Below are 23,774 nucleotides of genomic sequence, written 5' to 3'. Positions count from 1 at the left end.
GATGAAATCCATTAAATCATTTCCAAATACATGAACACAGACAATCTATTTGTTTCGGATAATTTATGGTCAATGACCTGAACTATGAGACATATTGCGAAGCACACCATGCTTCCGAGGCCAGCCAAGAAGAGTAGAAAATAAGGATTCGATGTGTTTAGAATACTTCACTACTTTTTCATCTCTGAATAGGAGGTTTATATAGAGATACAAGTGTAATCCTAATAGGAAAATAATCTCCTACAATTATACAGAGTACGTAATCTACACATACAAGGAAAGTAAATATTTACAGAATATTCTACACTCCCCCTCAAATTGGTGCATAGATGTCAACCATGCCCAACTTGTCAATTGAGTTGTCAAACACTTTCCTTGACACTCCTTTCGTAAGAACTTCTGCTAATTGATCTTCTGTATACACAAAAGGGAAACGGATGATCTTCATGTCTAGGTTTTCCTTAATGAAGTGCCGATCTATCTCCACATGCTTAGTCCGGTCATGCTGAATAGGATTATGGGCAATTTCAATAGCAGATGTGCTATCACAATGCAAGTCCATAAGTTTCTTGAGCTTAAAACCCAAATCTTTCAATACATTACGAATCCACAACATCTCACAAACTCCATGTGCCATGCCTCGAAACTCAGCTTCAGCATTGACCTAGCAACAACCTTCTGTTTCTTACTGCGCCAAGTCACAAGGTTTCCTCCAACAAATGTAAGATACCCAGATATGGACCGTCTGTCAGTTTTATCACCAGCCTAATCTGCATCTGTGTACCCCACAACTTCTAATTCACCCTTTTTTTCGAACAACAAACCTCTTCCAGGTGCCATCTTAAGATATTTTAGAATACGACACACTGCATCCATATGCTCTTCACTGGGGCAATGCATAAATTGACTAACCACACTCACAGCATAAGTAATATCAGGCCTAGTATGAGAAACATAAATAAGCCTCCCTACTAGACGTTGGTACCTTCCTTTATCTATTGGAACCTGATCCGAATAGATGGCAAGGTTGTGGTTCATCTCGATCGGCATCTCAATAGGTCTGCAATCAAGCATCCTAATCTCAGCTACCAAATCAAGTACGTACTTACGTTGGGATAAAGAAATCCCCTTCTTTGACCTTGCAACTTCAATTCCAAGAAAGTACTTCAATTGCCCAAGGTCTTTCATCTCAAAATCCTTAGAAAGATAATTTTGTAGAGCTTCCATCTCTTTTAGATCATCCCCTGTTACAATCATATCATCAACATATACTACCAGAGCGGTAATCTTACCCTGACTACGCTTGATGAATAAGGCATGATCCAAGTTGCTCTGTCTATATCTGAATATCCGTATAGACTTGGAGAATCTCCCAAACCAAGCTCTTGGAGACTGCTTCAAACCATACAGAGACTTCTTCAACTGACAAACCTTGCCAGCATTGCAAGGCATATTTTTGACTCCTAGCGGCATGTCCATATATACTTCTTCCTCCAAGTATCCATTGAGGAAAGCATTCTTCACATCAAACTGATGTAGAGGCCAATCTTTAGTTGCTGCAAGTGAAATTAGAATTCGAACAGTGTTGATCTTTGCTACAAGGGCAAACGTCTCTTCATAATCAATTCCACAGCGCTAGGTGTATCCTTTGTCAACTAATCTGGCTTTGTACCTGTCAATGCTCCCATCAGCTTTAAGTTTTACTGTAAACACCCATCGACGTCCAATAGTCTTCCTTCCAGCAGGCATGGTCACAATATCCCAAGTTGAGTTTTTCTGCAAGGCCTCTAGTTCTTCATTCATTGCTTGAGTCCACTTAGAATCTGCCAAAGCATCCTGTACACTACTAGAAATAGATACATTGGATAATTGATCAATAACAAGTGCATGTGACCCAGACAACCTATGGTTAGACATGTAACTAGCTATAGGATACTTAGTTGCTATAGGATACTTAACTTTGGCTTTGATATCTGGTTCATATTGTTTCTTAGGAATACCCTTAGTAACCCTCTGTGATTTCGTAGAACTAATATTATCTATCTCAGATGATTCATTCGTAATTAAAGGTACCTGAGAAGGAACATATGCGGCGGATTCTTCAGTGTAGAGAAGGGAAAAAACTCAGACAATTGGGAATTCTGAATTAGATTTTCTTCATTGGAAGTATCATGAATGGGCCAGTAAATGGGTACTTCGTCGACCTATGTTGTTTCATATAGTTCAGGATGTAATAAAGCGTCATAGTCATCCTCAGGATGTGTACCAAATTTCTGGCGTGTAGCATCTTCCCTGTTTGACCGGTTGAGGTCACTTTAGGGATATGCACTAACGTTTTGGGGGTGTGTTGCATCTGTTTGCTGGTCATGATGTTGACTAGAAGAAAAAATTGGGTGGTTACCAGTTCTGTCCTCATAGCAGGTCGAGGACCCCACCGATCTGTCCTTGCCGCAAGCCACTGGGCCGACATCAACACATCTGTCCATGCAGCAGGTTAGGGACCCCACTGGTCCAACTTCAATCACCCCATCTTCTTCGTTTCCTACTGCCCTTGGAGACCCCACTGGTCCACCTTCAATTGTCCCATCTTTTCCTTCATCTTTTTCGTTTTCCATTGGTCTGAGAGGCTTCCCAACTCCAAATCTCGATTCCAAGGCTTCTAATTCTTCAAATGCAAATAAATCTCGAGGATTTCCTTCACAACCTCTCTCCCCTGAAGGGAAGACTCCGAATCTCCCCCTGAATAATAAGGCTCAGATTCATGAAACGCAACATCAAGAAAGACATGTATAGTGCCAATAAGAGGATCATAACATCGATAACATTTCTGAAAATCAGCATAACCAACAAATATACACTTAAGGGCACGGGGATCAAGCTTGCTAGTTGAGGCTTGGGAATATGAACATAGGCTACGCATCCAAATACACAAGGCTCCAGGTTAGGTAATGACGGAAGTGAAAGAAGTTGTTGAAGTTGCTGCTGAGGGTTTTGAAATTCAATCACCCAAGAAGGAGTACGATTAATGAGGTAGGCAATGGATTTCACAGCTTCTCCCCAATATTCACGAGGTACATGCATGCCAAACAAAGAGGCACAGACAACTTCAAGTAACTACCAATTCTTTCTTTCTGCTAATCCATTCTGCTGTGGAGTATACGAGTTTGAAGTCTGATGTCGAATGCCATGAGATTGCATAAACTCCTGCATAGTGCTAGTAACATATTCTCCACCATTATCAGATTGAAAGACTCGAATAGCATGTTTGTATTGTGTAGACGCTATCTTGTGAAAGTCTTTGAACATGTAACACACATCACTTTTGTTCTTCAATAAAGACACCCAAGTCATACGAGTACAATCATAAATAAAAGTTACATAATATCGAGCTCCAGAGTGAGAAGGGATCTTGGCAGGACCCCAGACATCAGAATGAATTTTCATGAACGGAATAGGACTTTTATTAAAACTGGGTGAATATGAAATCCGATGACTCTTAGCCAGTTCACATACATTACAACGAAAATCTGAATCACTAACAACCGAAAACAAATGAGGTTGCAGTTTCTTAAGATAACTAAAAGATAGTGACCCAAACGACGATGCCACAGCCACACTGTTTCCTTAGCATTCTCTACTCCATTGACCTGATTCATTTGTCCTAACAATTGTTGCTCTCCACTTTCTGTTAGATCCAAGTAGTAGAGTTTTCCCCATCAATGGCGGAACTAGGAGCCGAACCTTTGACGGGCCGGAAAAAAAAATACAATAACATTTTTTTTTTTTGGGTTTGGAACCCAGTCAAGGTGGGAGGCTCATCCCCACTCCTATTTTATTAGTTGCATAAATTAAGTACAATGGGGAGGACTTGAAACCTAAACCCCGTCCATAAAATCACAATACAACAAATTTTAGAAGTGCAAAAATTATTTAAATAATACTCTATGCTCTTTCATAGAACTGAAGTCATCAAGTATAGAATCAGAATTGAAGCTCTTAGCAATTTCTCTCTCAATGTAGACCGCCAAGTTATCCGCCAAAAAATCATCCTCCATTTTGTTTCTAAGCCTTGTTTTAATGATTTTCATCGCTGAAAATGCTCTCTCACTAGTAGTCGTAGATACTGGAAGAGTTAATATAAGACGAATCAATCTATCAATAAGATAATATCTGCTTACCCTTTCAGTCTCCACTAACCTCCGACATAATTCTGGAATAGATGACAATGATTGCAATTCCGGATGACTATGCACATCAATCTCAAAAGACCTCAATTGGAATCTCAAATTAATTTTCTCTTGCTCAGTAAAATCAAGAGGATAATACTTCTCCACAAGAAGACATATGGCATCAATATTGAATGACTTGTATGCATTTTTGGGTTCCAAAGCACTGCTAAGTGTTAGAAGTTCCATAGCAGATTCACCAAACCTGCAATTAAGCTCATGCAATTGAACATCTATAGCAGCAACAAATATATCAACATGGAAATGATGCTCCAATGTAACATCTCTTTTGCGACGACGACTTCGACCTTCAAAATAAGGAGCACTCAAGTCAGGAATATCAATTTCATATTTATTTGAGAATGAAATGACTTCCCCAAGAAAATTTTCCCAACCATCTTTTCTAAACTTTTGGATAAGTGCCTTTGTATCTGAAACTAAATGCATAGCATTCAAAATGTCTTGATTTTTCTGTTGCAAGGCTTGACAAAAACCATTGTGATGCCCATGATCTCCTTCATCAAATGTAGAATGAAAATAAACTCAAATGAAGTAACCATTTTGCAAGCTGCATTAGCATCACCACGTTGACAATAATTGGAGCTTTCTTTCTCAATTTTTTCAAGCACTGCAATAGTTGGACCAAATAGCCTCACTAGGCTACATAAAGAATGAAAATGTGAGCTCCATCGAGTATCGCCGGGTCATTTCAAAGTGCCAATTTGATTAGCTCCCTTTCCACTTTCAAGTTCATCAATAGATAACAAATGTGCTATTTCTTCTATTTGAGCATCTTGTAACTCATCATGACGTTTACAAGAAGAAACAACCACATTAATAACAAAACTCAAATTAGAGAAAAAATGATGGACAGGAATTACCTCTCGTGATGCAGCAACTAATGCCAACTGCAAGCGATGTGCGAAGCAATGCACATAGTATGCATATGGACAATCATTTAGAAATAATGCTTTCAATCCTTTCCACTCACCACGCATATTGCTTGCTTCTTCATACCCTTGTCCACGAATATTTTGAACATCAAGTGAATGACGGGAAAGAATGACACATATTTCATTCTTTAGAGTTTCAGCTACAGTGTCTTTAACATGAGAAAGATCAAAGAAGCGCTCTTGTATAAAACCTTCTCCATCAACAAATTTACAAACAAGAGCCATTTGTTCTCTCTTAGACTCGTCATGTGCCTCATCAACAATAATACAAAATTTAGAATCTCCAACATCTTCTCGAATCTTGCTTCGCACTTTGCTTGCAATAACTTGCAAAATCTCCTTTTGAATTACAGGTGATGTATACTTAGCAGATTTAGGAGCATTTTCCAAAACAGTGTGTGCCACTTTTTCATTATATGATGCCAAAAGTTTAATCAACTCAATAAAATTACCTTGATTTTGTGACTCTGGAGTTTCGTTGTGACCTCTAAAAAGCACATCCCTGAACTGCAAGAAAACGAATAGCATCAATAGAAGTCTTCATTCGCAATCGGTTATTTAAAATCTGCTCACGTGTTTGTATATTGATCACTTTGTCTATATGTCTTGATTGCTTCAATAAATCCTCACAAGCTTGCACAGCTTTGTTATGAGGTCAGCAAGAATCCTCTCCAATATGATTCAAAAATGCACATCGATTTCCATCATTCACTTTCTTCCAATTTCTAAATCCCTTGACACTAAATACGTCCTAACCAGGACGACCAGCTGCTTTCATTGTAAAAAGATAACATGGTAAGCAATAAGCTGCATCTTCAGAAGGAGAATATTCGAGCCAAGAAGAAAATTGGGTGTACCATGACTCTTGAAAGCGACGAGGATGCTTCTTTCCAGACTTTGGATATTCACCAAGACGAATTTGATATGGCCCTAATTTCAAATAAGCATGTCTAATCTCATCGCGCTTGTTGGGTGGATATTCCCACATCTTCGGACGTTTTCCAGGATCTCGTTCAATAGTAGCAATATCAACTTCATTAACATCACGTCCAAGATTTTCCAATTGAGGTCTTAGATGTTCTTCAATATTTGGAGGATTAGAAGGAGGCTCGGCGGAACTCAATGAAGCATTAACACCCGAAGTTGTATTGTTTGCGGCATCCCCAACTTCTTTTCTTTTGAAGAATGAATCAATTGTTTTTAGCTTAGCCATGAACCTAGAGTTTCCAAACATGATCATACCAAATTATAAAGAATACGATTATACGATAAAAATCTAAAATTGAAATTAATAAATAAAAAGTCTATTACGGTATACACGTACCTGGGGCTCTTTATAGTTTGAAATTAGACTGATCACTGTAGAACAGTAGAAGACATCTCTACAACATTTTTTTTTTATGACTGACCTTGTAGAGCTTCTTGTAGAAGACGATCTGACGATGGGTATTGGATAGAAATAGATTGACTCCCTTTTGGCCTTTTCTTTCTACTTTCTATACTCTATACTAATGACTATTTAATTACTTATAATAATAAAATTTAAAAAGCCTAGAAAGTATGAATGGTAAAGTTACATGGGACATTCAAAAGCCACCGTGGGAATAGCAAAAAGCTAGAAAAGTAAAGCCTCTAGTAGGAAAACTTAATTAAATCAAGAACTTCTGAAAACTTGGGGAGGCCACAAAGGTGCAAATATATTGACTTTATATATTTAATATATGCCTTGTTAAGAAAATGTGAACACGTTGGGGGGGGGGGGGGCCAGGGCCCATACCCACCCCTATAAGGTTCCGCCATTGTTCCCCATCTAACACCATAGCCAAGAATCCGCCGAGTCAGAATGTCCTGAAACACACAGAAAGAGGGATAAAAGTTCACAATACATGCTAGTGCTAGAATAATTTGGCCAACAGATAGAAGATTATATGCTAATGAAGGAACAACTAACACAAAATCAAGGGTTAAAGTGTTAGAAAGGACAACAGATCCTTCTCCGGTAACCGGAGTTGGAGTACCATCAATAGTAGAAACAGTATTTTGAGAGGAGGGTTTCAATTTTTTCAAGAGGCTAGGATCATTAGACATATGGTCAGATGCACCTATATCAATTATCCAAGAACTATTCATAGATACCTTACCCTTCATACCTGACTGTGCTACATTAGCGGAGGCATTAGATGGTTGTTCCTCCTCTGTAGTAGCCACGACAACTTTTCCAAAATTCTTCCGTGGTTTCTTGGTGAAATCCCACCAATCAAGATAGCCAATTACTTCATAGCACCGTTGCTTGCTATGACCCAAATCTCCTCAAATTGGACACTTGATATTTGCATATAGATTTGTTTGACCTGGAGGGCGGCGTTGTGGAGGAGGACCCTGTTTGCATTGGACAACCATGATAGAGGACTCAGAAGCATGTCCCATTGCCTGCCTCTCAGAATGCACCTTCCGAACATAGGCATATCTTTACTCCAAGTTGAATTTCGGGTCTTTGCACAAAATCTCACCACGGACTTGATCATACTCTGAATCGAGTCCACTAAGATACATGTGAACTCCCATCCTTGCCATGGCAGTAGTTTCTTGAACAACTGCAGCCACCGTGTTATTTTGAGAGGCCATACACTGACCAATCTCCTGAAACATTCCCACCAATTCATTGTAATAGGTAAGAAGAGTCCGGCCATTCTGTTTTGCTCCAAAGTACTTCTTGTTTAATTTACAAATTCTTGTCTCATCAGAATCATCATAGAATGTCTTCTCAACAGCTTCCCAAACATCTTTGGCTATTGGGAGTTGGATATATCAATTCATGAGTGATGGCTTCATGGAATCAATGAGCCAACTCTTCACTTTTTCATTGTTAGTGGCTCAAACTTCAAATTCAGGGGAGTTCTCATCTGGTGCAGCTCTGGCTCTAGTAAGGTAGTCGACCATTCCTCGTGCTCTAATCCTCATCTTCATAAGAGGTGCCCGTATGGTATAGTTGGATTCACTCAAGGCAACGCCTGTTGGAAACACTAAATTATCATGAGTGGTGGTATGATAATGGTTGATGATTGGAGGCATGTTGTGGATTGCAAGGGTGGCAGCGTCGTCTTCCATTGACTAGAAAGCAAGAACCCTACACGTGACCAAGCTACAAAACCTGCAGGAAGTCAGAAGGTCTTTGTCGGCTGGATTTAATTAACCTGCAGGAAGAAGGTCTTGTAGGAGGTCTTAATTGCAGGAGGCCTTAGTCAAACAAAGTGTGCTAGACTTAATTAAAAAACTGCATGATGTCATGTCAGCTATGTTGAATCAACCAAAAACGTGTTCAGCAATTTCAATTCAATTGGTGATGATGACTTTCAGTGGTGCAGTAGTTTCAACTCAATTGGTGACTTTCAGTTTCGCACTTCAAGTTATTTTAGTCTTCAATGGTTCTGGCTTCGGGTTTCAGCTTAGCTCTGATACCAAGTAGAAAATAAGGATTCGACGTTTTTAGAATACTTCACTACTTTTTCATCTTCAAATAGAAGGTTTATATAGAGATTCAAGTGTAATCCTAATAGGAAAATAATCTCCTACAATTATACAGAGTACGTAATCTACACATACAAGGAAAGTAAATATTTACATAATATTCTACAAGAAGCCCAACACAGGATTGCTCATTTGGGGTAAGAATGGCACACTACTACTTTTATGATATTGCTTTAGAAGGTCAACATGAGTGGACCAGATGGTATCCATCACCAAAAAAAAAAAGTTTTAATTAGTTAGAGCTACGCAGGAAGTTTGTTATAATATATGAATGAAACTTCAAGGAGTGTAGAGCTTAATGCAAAAATGTATATGTATGTAAAACATAGAGCTATCACAAAGATGAAGCTTGGGAGTACCACGTGGCGGTGCGGCTGACCAATCAGGATCTTAGCGGGGGGTATTTTGAGTAATTCACCTTTAATAAGTCGGGGAAATTTTGGAATAAGGAGAAAATTTTCTAATTTTGGATTGGTCAGCCGCACCGCCACGTGGTACAACTGACCCTACCCAAGAATGAATCTAAAAAGAAGTTTATATGTACGATTAGTTAAATAGGGTTATATGTACCTTTCGAGTATTAGAGCCAATGGAACCATAAAGGCATCCAATAACATCAGTCGGTAGGCAATGAAGATCATGAAGCTCATGCCTGATACTGCATTCAGTTTGTACAATACTTTAAGTACAGACTATAGAATCGAGGTCACCACCAGTGGCGAATCCAAGATTAAAGCTTTGGGTGGGCTTGGGTTTCTTAATAGAAAGAAAAAAATTATGGAGAATCTTGACGGTGCGAGAGAATTTTATTAATTGAAAAGAAAGATATACAGAGTCATCAGGCACCCTACGCGGGAGGGGGGTGGGGGGAGGAAGGGGTGATGTAGTTAGTCTTACCGCTCAAATGCATATTTATACAAAACTAAAGAATAAAATTAACAACAAAATAAACATGCACTGCAATACTAGGTAGATTTCAGCCTTAAAAAAATAGACTATCAAGCTGCCCAGTCTTTTATCAAAGGTGTATTTGATCTCCAAACAGCATATGTTGTTTTCATCAAGAAACTGGAACACACAAAAAGAAAAAAGCAAAATTAATCAACAAAGTAAATCAAAAAGATAGCTATAGCTCTCTGACCCCAAAAAAAAAAAAAAGATAGAAGTTGTCCACAATTTAAAAATGCTTTCTGTAATTCCAGAAGTAAAAAGGCCAGTAAGCTTTCTATCTATAGAAATCAATCAAGACATTTTCTACCAATAATTGTTCTAGAATAGACATTTAGATCCAAGTAAAATGTAAACAGTAACATTTGGCTCACAAAGAAAGCTAGAAGCCTAGAATAGTGATCAAACATCCAACTAAAAGGGTCAACTGTAACTCTTCAAGCAACTTTAAAACAATTGTAAATAATTAACATTTGAGAATCTAATCAAAGCTACAGCTTCTCAACTATATAAGGAATTTGAACAAACTATATTTATACACAAAGGTGTAGGCTGGGCAGCTTCTCAATAATTAACATTTAATAACCAGAAAATGTGATCAAAGAGAGTACGCTATCACGCTATCCTAATTATTCAACATATTCAGCTAACAAGCCCAAGGGAAGAAACACTCTGAAAGTCTGAATCCAATAAGCAATACACAACGAATTGGAAGGTAGAAGCCATGCCATTTCAACTTTTTGTAAGCAAGTTCCACAGCAAGGCACACACAAAAAATCTTCAATCCACTGTTAAATCAAAGGCCACAAAATTGAATTTGACATCAATTCTTTACCCTAAAAATTGCCCCAATTTGAATTGATTAAATTGAATAAATTTGAATCCTACTTACATTCAATTGATTGATTGCCTCCAACTGAAGAAGAAGAAGAAGAAGAGTAGAAGAGAAGGTGATTTTGATCTCTGAGAGAAGAACAGAAGGTGAGACTGTGAGAAACTGAGAGGGAGTGAAACTGCGTAGCAGCGAAAGGAATGACAGCAGAGCCGATGGTGGTCGAGGTTCAGGTTAGGATGTTTAGCAGTTGGGACTTTGGGTGGGCTTGACCAAGCCTATACCCATAAAAAAATAAAAATAAAAAACAAAAGTATGTTCAAGTATATCTGGATTATGTGTTTGGCCCAAACTCAAGTTACTTGTTTGTGTTGTAATAGGGTTAATCTTAGAGATATTCTCGGAGATATTTTCGTAGATATTCAATCATTGTACGATTATATTTCCTTGTACAACTCTAATTCTTTGCTTGTAATCCTCTATATAAAGAGACCCTTATTATCAATGAAAGTATAGTATATTCTCTCTCAGTTCTCTCTGCTCATTCTCTCTACTATTCACTTTGCATCTCTTTTCCTAAATTACGATATCAGCACGAAGCGTTAACCCTGAAACAAATAGCCAAAACCTAATTTTGAATACAAAATCTTGAAATCCTTTCTGCCTCCGCTGTACAGCTTAAAGATCTTGATTCGCATGAGTCTAGAATCAGCTGCGGAGTCCCAAGAACTCTCTAGAAAAGTGCTGAACCGGCCCTAAAAAGCAGAAGTAGATTCCATCGGTCCACCGGCTTCCGAATGTCTGATTGCCACCAAATTTTTTTGGCAGAAGCATCTCGATCCTAGGATTCAGGAATCGGAAGCAGAACCGGTCTAAAAGTCACCTAATCGGCCGCCTAAGTGGCTGAAATGCAAGCACAAAACCGGACAGAAACCATTTAGGCCAAGCAAATCTAAACTAAAGGGGGTGTATTGTATTTAGATTTGTGCAGACTTTTTTTTAAATGACATACTTTTTAAAAAGTCCACATAATCTTTAAAAAGTTAATAGACTGTTATGGATTTCTTAAAACCACTGATTTTAGCAACAGATTTTTATTGATTCATGTCTATATACTTTATTATGAATGACTTCTACAGATTTCCTAGCATGTACAAAATATAAAAACAAAAAACAAAAAACAAAACAAATGCAGCCCAAACACAAAACAAGATAATAACTCGTTGCTAAAATCAATGGTTTTAAGAAATCCATAACAGTCTATCAACTTTTTAAAGAATCTATGGACTTTTCAAAAAGTCTGTCATTTAAAAAAAAATCTGCACAAATCCAAATACAATACACCCCCCTAATAGAAATTGACTCAAATGAATGTTGTTAGTCTATCTGGCGAGTTTGTTCTCATTCCTAATCTCCGAACAACATAAATATACAATATAGATTACTTGATGTTTATGGTTAATTATTCTTATCAATTTTATTTTCACCAATTAACATATATTGTAGCAATATTGGTCAATGTCTTGATCTATAATCAATCAATTGAAATTTAGTTGCTCAACCTTTCTTTGAACCATAATATAAATTCAAATTAATGAGAATAATTAATTAATAAGATAAAATTTAGTATGTCATAGCAACACTGTTTAAGGTTTTAGGGGTAGACCACAATATTTGGGTTTTAGGGTTTCATAAATCATTTTTATTGCTATTAGGATTCGAAGTATCACAATTGAAAAACAAAAATCACATTCAACGACTACAATGAACATGTTGGGTATCAAAAAACGTTGATATCATAAAAGATTAGAGAAAAGACAAAAAAATTAAGAAAGAGAGATGATGAAGGACCAACTTCTTCGTGCGTAGAGAGAATAACTTTGATAGACATTTTTTTTCTTTTTAAGAGGAAACTTTGATAGACTTTTTCAAATCTTTGGTCTGGAGGCTAAGAAATTATTGGAGTTTGGTATGTATAGTTAACACTACAAAGTCCATGATTATCCATGATTTTCTAATTCCGTAAGTATGAATGATATTTTGAATACCTTTGTACTTTTATTCATTTTTAAAAGTTCTAATTGAATGCCCCTAGATTTTGGTGGAATTCATGAAGTCTTTAAAAATCCTAATTGAATACCTCAAGACTTCCATGGACTGCTAAAAGTCTATATTGAATACACCCAGACTTTTAAATTCCATAGATTTCTTTGAAAGTTCCACTAACTTCATACTAACATTTATCCACACATGCTCTGCACGACTGCAAGTGCAAATTATTATTATCTTTTTTTTTTAAAGAAAATAGAGTTGGTTATTGCAGAGAAAAGAAAATAGGAGAGAAAAAAGTGGGTTGTGGTATTTTTTTGAAATTTTTTAAATAAAAAAACATTTTGTAAATGTCTCAATTATCCTTATGATTTAATTCATTTTCAAAATTTATTAATTTTCTATAGTCACTTGTGTCAAAAGTTTAGATTTTGACTAATAAAACCTCTTCTCTTATTAATAGTATAAATACAATACACCCCCTAAACATATTCATAAACCCCGGAAAATTTCGAAACTAAAAAACACAATGCAATCAGAACGGCATTGTAGTTTACCCTCCTCTTCTTCTTCTTCTTTTTTTTTTTTTTTTTTTTTGGCTCCCCGGACTCCCGGAGACGAAGAATTGGATTTTGCAGAGAGAGAGATATATAAATGAAAAAGTGGACGCTATTCCCGTGTCTCCCATGTAAAGTAAGATATGAGAGGAACGTGGGCGCTATTGCCGTGTCTCCCATGTAAAGGAAGTAAGATATGAGGGGAAATGCAATCAGAACGGCATTGTAGTTTACCCTCTTCTTCTTCTTTTTTTTTTTGGCTTCCCGGAGACGAAGAATTGGATTTTGCAGAGAGAGAGAGAGAGAGAGAGAGAGAAAAGAAAAGGAAGTAAGATATGAGGGGAACGTGGGCGCTATTGCTATGTCTCCCATTTCTCTAATTCCTGTAAAGGAAGTAAGATATGAGGGCCGGGAACGTGGGCGCTATTGCCGTGTCTCCCATTTCTCTGATTCCTGTATAAACTAATGCGGGGAAGATGAACGTGGTTGCTGTTGCCGTGTCTCCCATTTCTCTAAACCCTGTATAAACTAATGCTGCTCATCTCCTTGGCTGAAGAGCTCTAATGCTAAACTAACCGAGTTCTTCTTGATGGCGCTGCGACTCTGACTCACCATGTTTATATTTCACCTTTCCTTCCATTGATTCTCATCCCTTAGAATTGGTGAAATCAGTTGGGGAGAGAGAGGCTCTATCTTTGACTCTCCGGTGTCCATTGACTCACACGAACATTGCGTCTCCGGTGTCCATTATAGTCATACATTGCATGGTGCATGGGTCAACCAGTCTTTTTCCTCACAGCTTCCTAACTCCCATGTAGTCGCAGACACTATAAAAGGAGATGATGATTCAAGAACATTACAACACCAACAACATGAAGTATACTAAAATTGATTTGAAGGCATTAGCCCTCCAAATTCTTACAAAACTCGGCTGGATTCATCATCCAGATGAAGAAGAAACCGATCAACCACCAGTAGCTAGAAACCGCAGCTTAGACTGGATGAAGATATTTGTTGTGTTTGGCTCGGCCTCCGCGATTGAAATGGCTCTTCTATCCGCCCAAATCCACTCTCAGCTCCCGGCAATCTTCTGCGTCCTCGGACTCACCATCATAATGTCCTTTACTTGCTTCTTTGTTAGCAATGCCATTCAATTCAACTATCTGATAGTGGCTGATGTGCTCGAGCGAGTTGGCATTTTCTTTGGGGTCACGGCAATCTTCATATGCATCAGTATTCCATTTCCCTTGTGGTTCAAATGTGTCACGTGCTTCATCTATGTGCTCTGTTGGTTTACAATCTTGTTTTGTAATTACTTCCATTCTTAGAATCTTAGGAGGAAGGAAATAAAAAGCGTCTTTGTCACTGATGTAGTTGAATTCTTGTTTTGTCTCTTCCTCTAGATTCTGCTTAAAACTTCTCATCCTTAGTAGCATTTTTACTCTCATCTTCAAGCTGTAGATTTCATTTTGGGCGGCTTGATCAAACTGTTTGGGCTTCGACTTGTAGAATCTTGTTTGAGCTTGCCTGCTTGTAGTTGACAATTTGAGCTTCAGGCCTTCAGCCCCGTCTGTTTCCTCTCCGCCTTGTAATTTGTCCCAAAAAAATGTGATAAAAATCATTTGAAAGGTCATTTCTTTCTTGACTTTTTGGATCAGAACTAGGTACGTTTATTATAATAAGATAATAACCATGTTTGATTTTAACCAATAAAGAAATTGGCGAATTCCTGCCATGAGAGAGATGAAGCTCAAATTGTCAAATACAAGCAGGCCCGACATTGTTCAATCTAAAAAAACTTGCCCGACATGGTTGATGATCTATTAGATTGTGACGTTTATATATATATTGTTATTAGTAGCCCATAATAGATTTAACAAATAAAAGAAATGGAAAAATTCTACAAATGGTCACTCAACTATGACTCATTCGACACTTTGGTCACTCAAGTTTCAAATATATCACTTTGGTCACTCAACTATTATACTGTCAATCACTTTAATAATATGTAAAATTTTGATTCCCGGCCACTTAGGGTGATAATTCACATTGTAAGATTTAAAATTTTGATTCCCTGTCAAAAATGAAAATCCAGAATTTTTATGAAAGAGAGGCACCACCTAAAGATGTTAAAGAAATGATTCTACAGAACATGAACCTTTGTGGTCTGTCTGTGTACACTTAAGCAGCTTCTGCAAGTCTGAGCAGTCGGTTTCTATGAGAAGAGGGTGAGACATTCATGCTCCACCAAGTGTCCCACGGTGGTAGATGACTCACCACCGTCATAAATTCATAATCACCGGCTTCAAACAAGAAGAAGCTTCTTCATTCTCCATCATTAAGAGCTCTGAGAGGGAGGGACTGAGGGAGGGAGAGAGATTTAGAGAGAGAAATCGAGAGCGAGATAAGGCGCACTTAATTAGGATGATTTGTTACAGGCAGCTGTGTTTTACGTACAGATAGAGTTCTATAGCTTGGCATTCAAGTTACACTGTAACGATGACGTCAAGGATGATGAATAATGTTTTTTTTTTTTTGTGCGCGGGCCGGTTAATGGTGGCAAATATTCAATGAAGGAGAAATTTAGGAAATTTAACAGTGATGTCAGCGTTGACGTACTGCCTCTGTTTCGGGACGGTAGTTAAGGAAGTAATTACCGTAAAAACTGTGGTGGACAGTGGACTGATAGTTCGTCTTTTTCTGTCTTGTATTAATTAATTTCACTCATTACGTGTTGGGAATGGGGCATAGTGTGTGTGTACACGACAGTTTTTTCTTGAAATGTAAATTGATGACTTGATAAACCCTTCTGGATATTTATTTAGAATTGGAAGGTTAAATATGTTCAAGTCAAACCATGCAAATCTAAGTGTTTGCTGTAATTTAATCGGATTCTGTACGTTACATTGACGATCAAGACCATAATTAGGTTTTTGAATATTGCTCCAGCAGAAGTTAGTTAGGTTATTTGTTAACCGATGCGCGCAGGTATGAGAAAATGAGGAAGAGACTAGATAAATTACTGTTGCCCTCCCTCTTGTTGGAGGAACCGAGGAAGAGAGTAACTCAGCCTATTCTTCTGCCTACTCCCCTACTCGATGGGGTGGTAATTTATGAAGACAATTCTTGCTGCAAAAATACCTCCATGATCCGTAAAAAAGAGCCATAAATCAAGAACCATGTGCTGGCTTGCTTATGAGGTGTAGGGCCACTATATGATTGTGTAGTTTCTATGTCTCTAGGGTCTAGGTAAAGCAATCAGTAAAAGCCTCGAGATATGTTTATTTATTTATTTTTTATTATCAAGTTTAGCCTTTGGATGTGATTCCAAAATGTGTATCTTTCATTGAAATTGATATAAGGCTATATTACAATCGATATGATCACTGGAGTCATTCCAAATTTCGAAACAAAACGTTTGATAGTGGGAGTGTGTGATGTTTCTATAGTACAACTCCAACATTCAAGTCTCTAAAGAATTTCTCCCAAAATGAAAGTCTCAGCTGCATGTACATTAACAAGAGCCATTCCGAAATTATACATATACTAAAGCCCCTAGAGCTAGCACTGTTCATAGTACTGTTTGACTGAACGGACGGTTTTGCCCCTTTTTTCCCCTTAATTTACGACCTGCCATTGCAGATCTGCCTTTTTCCGCGATAGAATATAAACGAAAGGTCTTTGCATGTCAGTAGAGTCTGCAAATCCACATCCCATCGATAACTTTTTCGATGTAGAATCATAAACATGGCTTTGATACTAGTTTCTCCCTAAAATCTCAAGTGGTCCTTCAGGGCCCACTTTCTAAAAAAATTCGACAGAACTTCCGTAAAAAGTAAGTAACCCTAACCTGATAAAAGAACACAAAACACACTTATATGGATAAACTCAAATTCCGCTCCTGGAGCCACCTTACTCCCCAAAACACAACCGCTCAACCAACTAAAATAAACAAAATTGAACCTTCCTCAATTTTTACAACAATCTCAAAGTATAATCAAACTCAATCTCAACCCATAATTATATAAATATTAATCTAAATCCTCCCCAGGTTATTAGAGCAATCTATGGTAATACATAAAATAGGTTAATGAATAACCTACAGAGGATAGATGACTGTAGTGGTGCTAGGCCTCAACTCCTAAGCCGAATAGCAGCACTGCGAACTGGCCATTTTAAAACGAAAGGGCCTAGGAGAAAAGTATTTAAAAACGTTAACGTGAGTAGACGAAAATAAATATCATAATAAGAAAATCTCAACAATTGATACTTTCCCCCAATTTAAATTAAAATAACATAAAACGTGATGGATACTAATAATATAATTGAAATTTTAAATAAATAAGTAGGCTAGCCCGCTAGCCTAAAAATAACAAAATATAAGTATAAAATAATTAGGGGAAGACGATGGCCATATAAGTGAGCCTCCCAGGCTCGGCTGATAGCCTCTCAGGCTAAAGTATTCCCATACGCCGGTTATGTACCCTTACACCACTAAGTGTAGCGACCAAGATACTGGGCTTGAGTGTTACTGTCACAAATAATCACCCAAAGTATGGCATAAGAAAACAATATTCGAAAATCAGTAAACCTAAAAACTATATTAGACTTTCCCATATATCGCAAATGAATTTCCAAGGACATCTCAAGTTCAAAACAAATAGGAGAAATAATAATAGAAATGTTATTCCATCGAAAATCCTTTTCCGATAATATTCCAAAATTCTCATAGTAGACTAATAACATTGTTAATATCTAAGATTTAGCGATATCTAAACCTTGGTTAACGCTGGTTTGATGGGCAGACCGCTACTTAAGGTGTTCTTATGACTTATGCTACCTGTCAAATGAAATACAAAGGGCGTCAGAGGGAGACCGCGGTTGTCGGTTTTCTCTTCTTCTCTTCTCCGATGTCTAAGTTAGTCAATGTATTTATGTTGACAAAATAACAGTAGGTAAGTAGTAAATGCGTAATTAATGAGGAGAGAGGAGTGAACCTTTTATAGGTGAAGAAGTGGCTGACCTCTTCTTTGTTTTCGATGAGGGACTGACATGCTTCAGTTCCCAGCTTCTGATGTTTCAGCGAAGTGATTTTGGCGGGGCGCATTAGCTGTGATCTGGGGGTGAGCCAGGGCTCAGGTGATAGCCTGTTTTGCTGTGTTTCCGTAGGTCACACTCTTGGTGGTTGTTGGTACCGCTGGCGGTAGCATGAGCGTGGCTCATTATAACAAATTATGCTTGACAAATGCTCATGTAAGTACAAACATATAGTAGTAAATACCGGAAAATAATTCATTGAAAATCACATAAAGCATAATTTCAAATAATAATCAAGATAAATCATAACTTTCGCAATTTAAATCAAAATCCCAAAATTTCCAAATAAATAAATATAGCTATTACGAGTAATTCCAAAAGTAACCTCTAGATATAAATCATTCAAAATTTACGAATTTCATAAAATTAAATAAAGAGAAGTTTTAAGTACACACTCCATACTTAATACACCACCAATTTAATTTCTCATTCTAATAATTTACTAAATACACAACCTAAAGTACCTAAAATATCCTTAATCTCAAAAATCATGAAATATCCTACTTTTTTACTATATTATGGTTACTATTTAATATGATTAGTATATTCTAGTATATTGATTTTGTAAATGACCATATTGATTACTTGTGTTAGTTATTGAGAAATCCATAAAGATTTATTATTGTTCACTTTAAATAGATGCATATAAATAGGTTTTGTGTTATTTGAGCTCTCATCCACCAAACACCATGTTAATCAAGTATAAAATTATGAGTTGAACATTCAACTAAAACTATATCAGTAGTTTCTCCACAGTAGTGGCGGAACTGAAAAGTTGTCATTAGAGGGGCCAAGCAAATTAACAATTACAAAGTTTTTTCACATGTGATATTTTATATTATAAAATAAATTGATTAATCATAACTCTTAGAACAAAAAAAAATAACTAAAAAATGAGAGTAAAGGGATACGTTTTAAAAACATTTAATGCCATTGATTTTGAAATTCTAAATATTATGGTTTCTAACCTCATTTAATTACAATTTATTTAAGAAAAAATTAAATTAGATAATTTCTAACTTTATTCTTGTATTAAATTGGGAAGCCATGTACAGAATTTTTTTGTGTTTATCTAACTATTTATACATAAATAGAAAAATATAAGAAAAATATGACTATTTTTTTCTTCTTCTAATGCATAGATGTCTGCTTTGGTAATTTAACCTACCTACAAAATCTAATTTGAAATATAAAATAATGGGGATGTGTATTAAGTGATTAGGAGTGTGTATTTAAAATTTCTCTTAAATAAAATATAAATCATATTCTCGTATGAAAAATATGAATCCAAGGCCGAGCATATCAATTTCATAAATATGATTCACAAAGAAGATTTAATTTATCCCTTTAAAAAAAAAAAACAAATAAAAGAAGATTTAATTTCTACCAAAATTATAATTCAAATCCGAATTAACATGCTTGGTGAGTTGACTCATAATTAAATAGTTAAACTATTAATTCGATAAGTTATTTGCATGCATTATTATTTCAAAATAAAAGTCCACTCACGTTTTTAAAAGCTAATCCTACCGTCGGTCAATATTTTCCTCTAATGGAGGTTCCTCACGTCCAGTGGTGGAGCCACATTGGGGCACACTGGGTCCCGTGATCCGGCCCAGTCAACTTTTCGCTATATATATAATTAATCTGCTCAGATAGCAAACAACCAGCTTAGTGCAATGGGTCTGACATGTTCTAGCTATATTAAGGTCCAGGGTTTGATTCTAGAACCCATGAGTAATTTTTGTTTAATTTTTTTTGCAAGGTTTAATGCTATCTTGCAGCACTTAATTTTATTACTATTTTTTGTGTGTGGCTTGCTATTATAAACTTGACATAATTTTAACAGTATTCTTATCTTAAATTAATCTTATTTTTAGATTATAATATTCCTCTCATATTATTTTATCAGAACTTTCATTAAATTTGATATATAGAGTTCTAATTTTTTCCTGTACAATTTCTAAAAATCCTCACCTGGGATGAAGTTCTAGCTCCATCACTCGTTGATACTTTTTAGTGATGTGGAGAACTCTGGTAAAATAGAAAAGCATAGTTGCAACATGTATCATCTTTTTACTTAATCACAAATTTCTTGTTATTTTCTAAGATTTTTTATGTTTTGATATTTTTTTTGTTTTTTTTGTGCCCCAATAATCTTATGTTTGTGGCTCCGCCACTGCTCACGCCCTGTAAAAATTTAATAATCGTAAACAACAAAACTAATTTCGGAAAAATAGCATTTACAATGAAATTATAAAATCTCTACACGTAAATTTGCGGATAACCCCTCCACTTCTCCTCAGATTAAATCCAAACTTTGGCAACAATATCAATTCGTCGATTTACAAATTCTAAGGCGAATTTGAAAGAAATCCGACGGTCGGATTCTCGTAAATCCATAATCAAAATTCTAAACTTTTGGAAATTTATAATCAATATCAAAACTCCTCCAATCTTCACCAAACTTCATATATATACTCTACAACAATTATTGGATTTAATAGGCTAAAAATCGAAGTCAGAAAACAGCCCTACGTGCCTCCACGTGCCACTGGTCACCACATCCAATGGCTACCAAATTTTAGCAGCAACACATATTCATCAAGCCCAACACTTTTCTCAACTAAAACAAATTCCAATTTTACCTTGAAGTGCTCGAAATTGGCCTGTGAAAATTTTTCAGAAATTTCAAACCCTAGAATCGGGTTTTTGCTTGATTCTTCCTCTACACTGCAAATTGCTGCTTAAAACTTGAGGAAAAATGTCAAATGGCTCGAAGGGCTCCTATTGGACTTGGTTTGGTGGCCGGAGATGGCCGGAATTGAGAGAATTTGCCAGAATTTCCAAAAATGCTACAGTGGAGGTTTTGCTTCTATTTGGGATTTTCCGGCCAAATTGCCATAACCCACGCCCACCAACATGTAGGGGAGGAAGAGGCGGTCCTCCAATGACCGGTGACACGCCGTTAGGTGGCTGGACACTGGCGAATTGGCTGGTAGAAGGAGGAGGGCCGACAGGGAGAGAAAGATCGGGGAAGGGGAGAGAGAGAGAGTTACTGAGGTGGGTTTCTGGAAATGGAAACCTACCACAGTAACTTTTCCTTTTTATAATAACTTACTCCAAACAGTAACTTTCCCTTCTTATAATAACTTACCTCAAACAGTAACTTTCATATTTCGCCTATAACTTTCGCATACGAACTCCGATTTTTACTAAATACATATGCACGCGCTCGGTTTAACGTCCTCTACGACTTTTATGAAAAAATATTTCTCAAATTTTGACATGAACAAAAAATCGACTTTTAAGGTTACTAAAAGTATCGAAAACAGTTAAAACGTAACGAAATTGTCATTTATTGTTTAATTACAATCAAACATGTAAAATTTTGGTTGGGGACATAACATATATGTTGCCTCATCATCCAACATTCAATGGAACTGGAACGCTATCTATGTTCTTGGAATTTCGGGGAGCTATTGTCGATGAGGGTAATACAAGTGATGATGGTTCTTCTTTGCTTTTTCCCCACAGCACCATGTATAGCCCGCACACAATTAGAACCCCTCCCAATACACTGTAGAAAACAATCGACCAAAATACACACATCATTGACAAATTCAACAAGACACAATTTTGGAATTGAAAATTTACTATATATCATACAGATTTATACCTTCCGAGGCTAGATTTTTCCTCCAACAACAAGCAACTAGCAAGGGCTACCATCAACAGTACCAGTGGAGCGAAAATTGACACAAAAAGTGCCCCTCGCTTTTGTACAGACCAAGACATCAAAACCACTGCCACTCCAGAAACCATGATTCCCTACATGATGCACAACACGACTTCAAATGTTAATATAAACCATGCGTGTGAGCATCAGTGCATCGGATACACCAAATAATTAGCTAGCTTCTAAATAAATATTGTACCGAGTATGCAGCAGTCCACAACCTAATATCCCAACCCATCTTCCATTGATTCCAATCTCTCTCCATGCAAAGCGCAAAAATAACGGACTGGATGGATCCCATGATGCACATCAAAGCCGTGCTCGAGTAAGGACAGGGATATCTCTTGCTCATCTTCGCCTGCATCAAATTGAAATCCATGAGATCATGTCCACAGACACAGATAAATCAAATGTTTGGAAGATCATGTGCTTTATTTGTGGCCGCTGAAACCTGAACTGTGAGCCATATTCCGAAGCACAAGATGCTGCCGAAGCCTGCCAGGAACCCCAACGCATGATTGTTCTTGTGGCTTGAGGATGAGACGCTATTAGTGTTGTGATATTGCCGTAGAAGGTCAATATGAGTGGACCAAATGGTAAATACAGGTCCTCGGTAGAAAGTGAAAAGCATTGCTCCTCCTATCCCAACCACGGTCCCAACAATTTTGGCTATGCCGGAATATCCCAATGTCAACTTCTCCTGGCTAATCAGATCATTTATCACAAATTATAAATAAAATAATCCAATAATAAAGAAAATATGTTTGCTAAAATGTCTGAATGGGACTTGAGAGTAGTCGGGAAGTAGTGCAAACTGTATATATATATGTACCGGAAACATAGAGCAACCACGAAGGTAATGGCTGGGAGGAGATTGGAGATGGCTGCAAGAAATGTGGGTGACGTCAGCGCTAGACTCACAATATATAAGTTTTGTGTCGCGGCAGCCCTACCACAATCAAAATGAATTATCAAATCAGAATTTAAATTTGGATATCAAATATTTCCTACTATATTTTGTTCTGGTTAAAGAGATATAGTGCTATACTGTATATACCTTAATGGAATGCGACGAAAACTTACCCAATTAGGCCGCAGAGAAAAGCTTGAAACAACACAACCCAAGTAAGTTTTGGCCTTCTCTTCCTGATTATTACAATACAGATATCAGTGATGTGTAAAATAAAGTTTATTCTACAATTAATTAAATAGACTAGACGAAATGAAGACTTGGAGAAATATATTACCTCTCAAGTATCAGAGCCAGTGGAACCATAAAGGCCGCTGAAAACATCAGTCGGTACTCGGTAGGCAACGAAAACATTCAAGTTCATCCCTGTTACTGCAACTAGTTTGTACATTATGTTCATCACAGAATACAAAATCTGGGTAACCACCATCATAATCACCGGCTTCAAATTAGAAGAAGCCTCATGATTCTGCACCATTAGGAACTTTTTGAGAGAGAGGGGGGGAGAGATAGATTAAGGCTTTGATTATCAGTTTATGAGAGGCAGCGAGCTGTTATACATATTTATAGAGAGTAGTAGCCTGGACGTTCAAGGAATCTCTGCGTTTTCGTCATAATTAAACCATGACGTCACCGATGATGATCATATATATATATATTGGGGGGGGGGGGGGGTGGTGTGTGAATGGTGAAAGATTCCTCTATCATCCCCCTCGTACAATTGGTAACTAAACTTGGACAACTTTGTGCTAGCCAGCTCTCCACTTCTTTATGTTTGATACTGCAGTATTCATTAAGGCGGCACTGTAAATTGATGACGTTGCAAAACCCTTTAGGAAATGAAGCAATTGAATTAGAAGTTTGTATATATCTCA

At 37.0% G+C, this 23,774-nt stretch overlaps 2 pseudogenes; both read right to left on the bottom strand.

Annotated features, from left to right (window-relative positions):
• Window positions 1-3,926: 3,926 nt before the first annotated feature.
• Window positions 3,927-7,644, bottom strand: LOC112171506 (annotated as a pseudogene).
• A 13,969-nt stretch (window positions 7,645-21,613) lies between these two features.
• Window positions 21,614-23,377, bottom strand: LOC112171498 (annotated as a pseudogene).
• Window positions 23,378-23,774: the final 397 nt, after the last annotated feature.

Source organism: Rosa chinensis, chromosome 1, assembly GCF_002994745.2.
Source record: "Rosa chinensis cultivar Old Blush chromosome 1, RchiOBHm-V2, whole genome shotgun sequence".
Classification (NCBI taxonomy): domain Eukaryota; kingdom Viridiplantae; phylum Streptophyta; class Magnoliopsida; order Rosales; family Rosaceae; genus Rosa; species Rosa chinensis.
The sequence above is the reverse complement of the archived record's forward strand: the minus strand, read 5'-3'. Positions and strand labels throughout refer to the sequence as shown.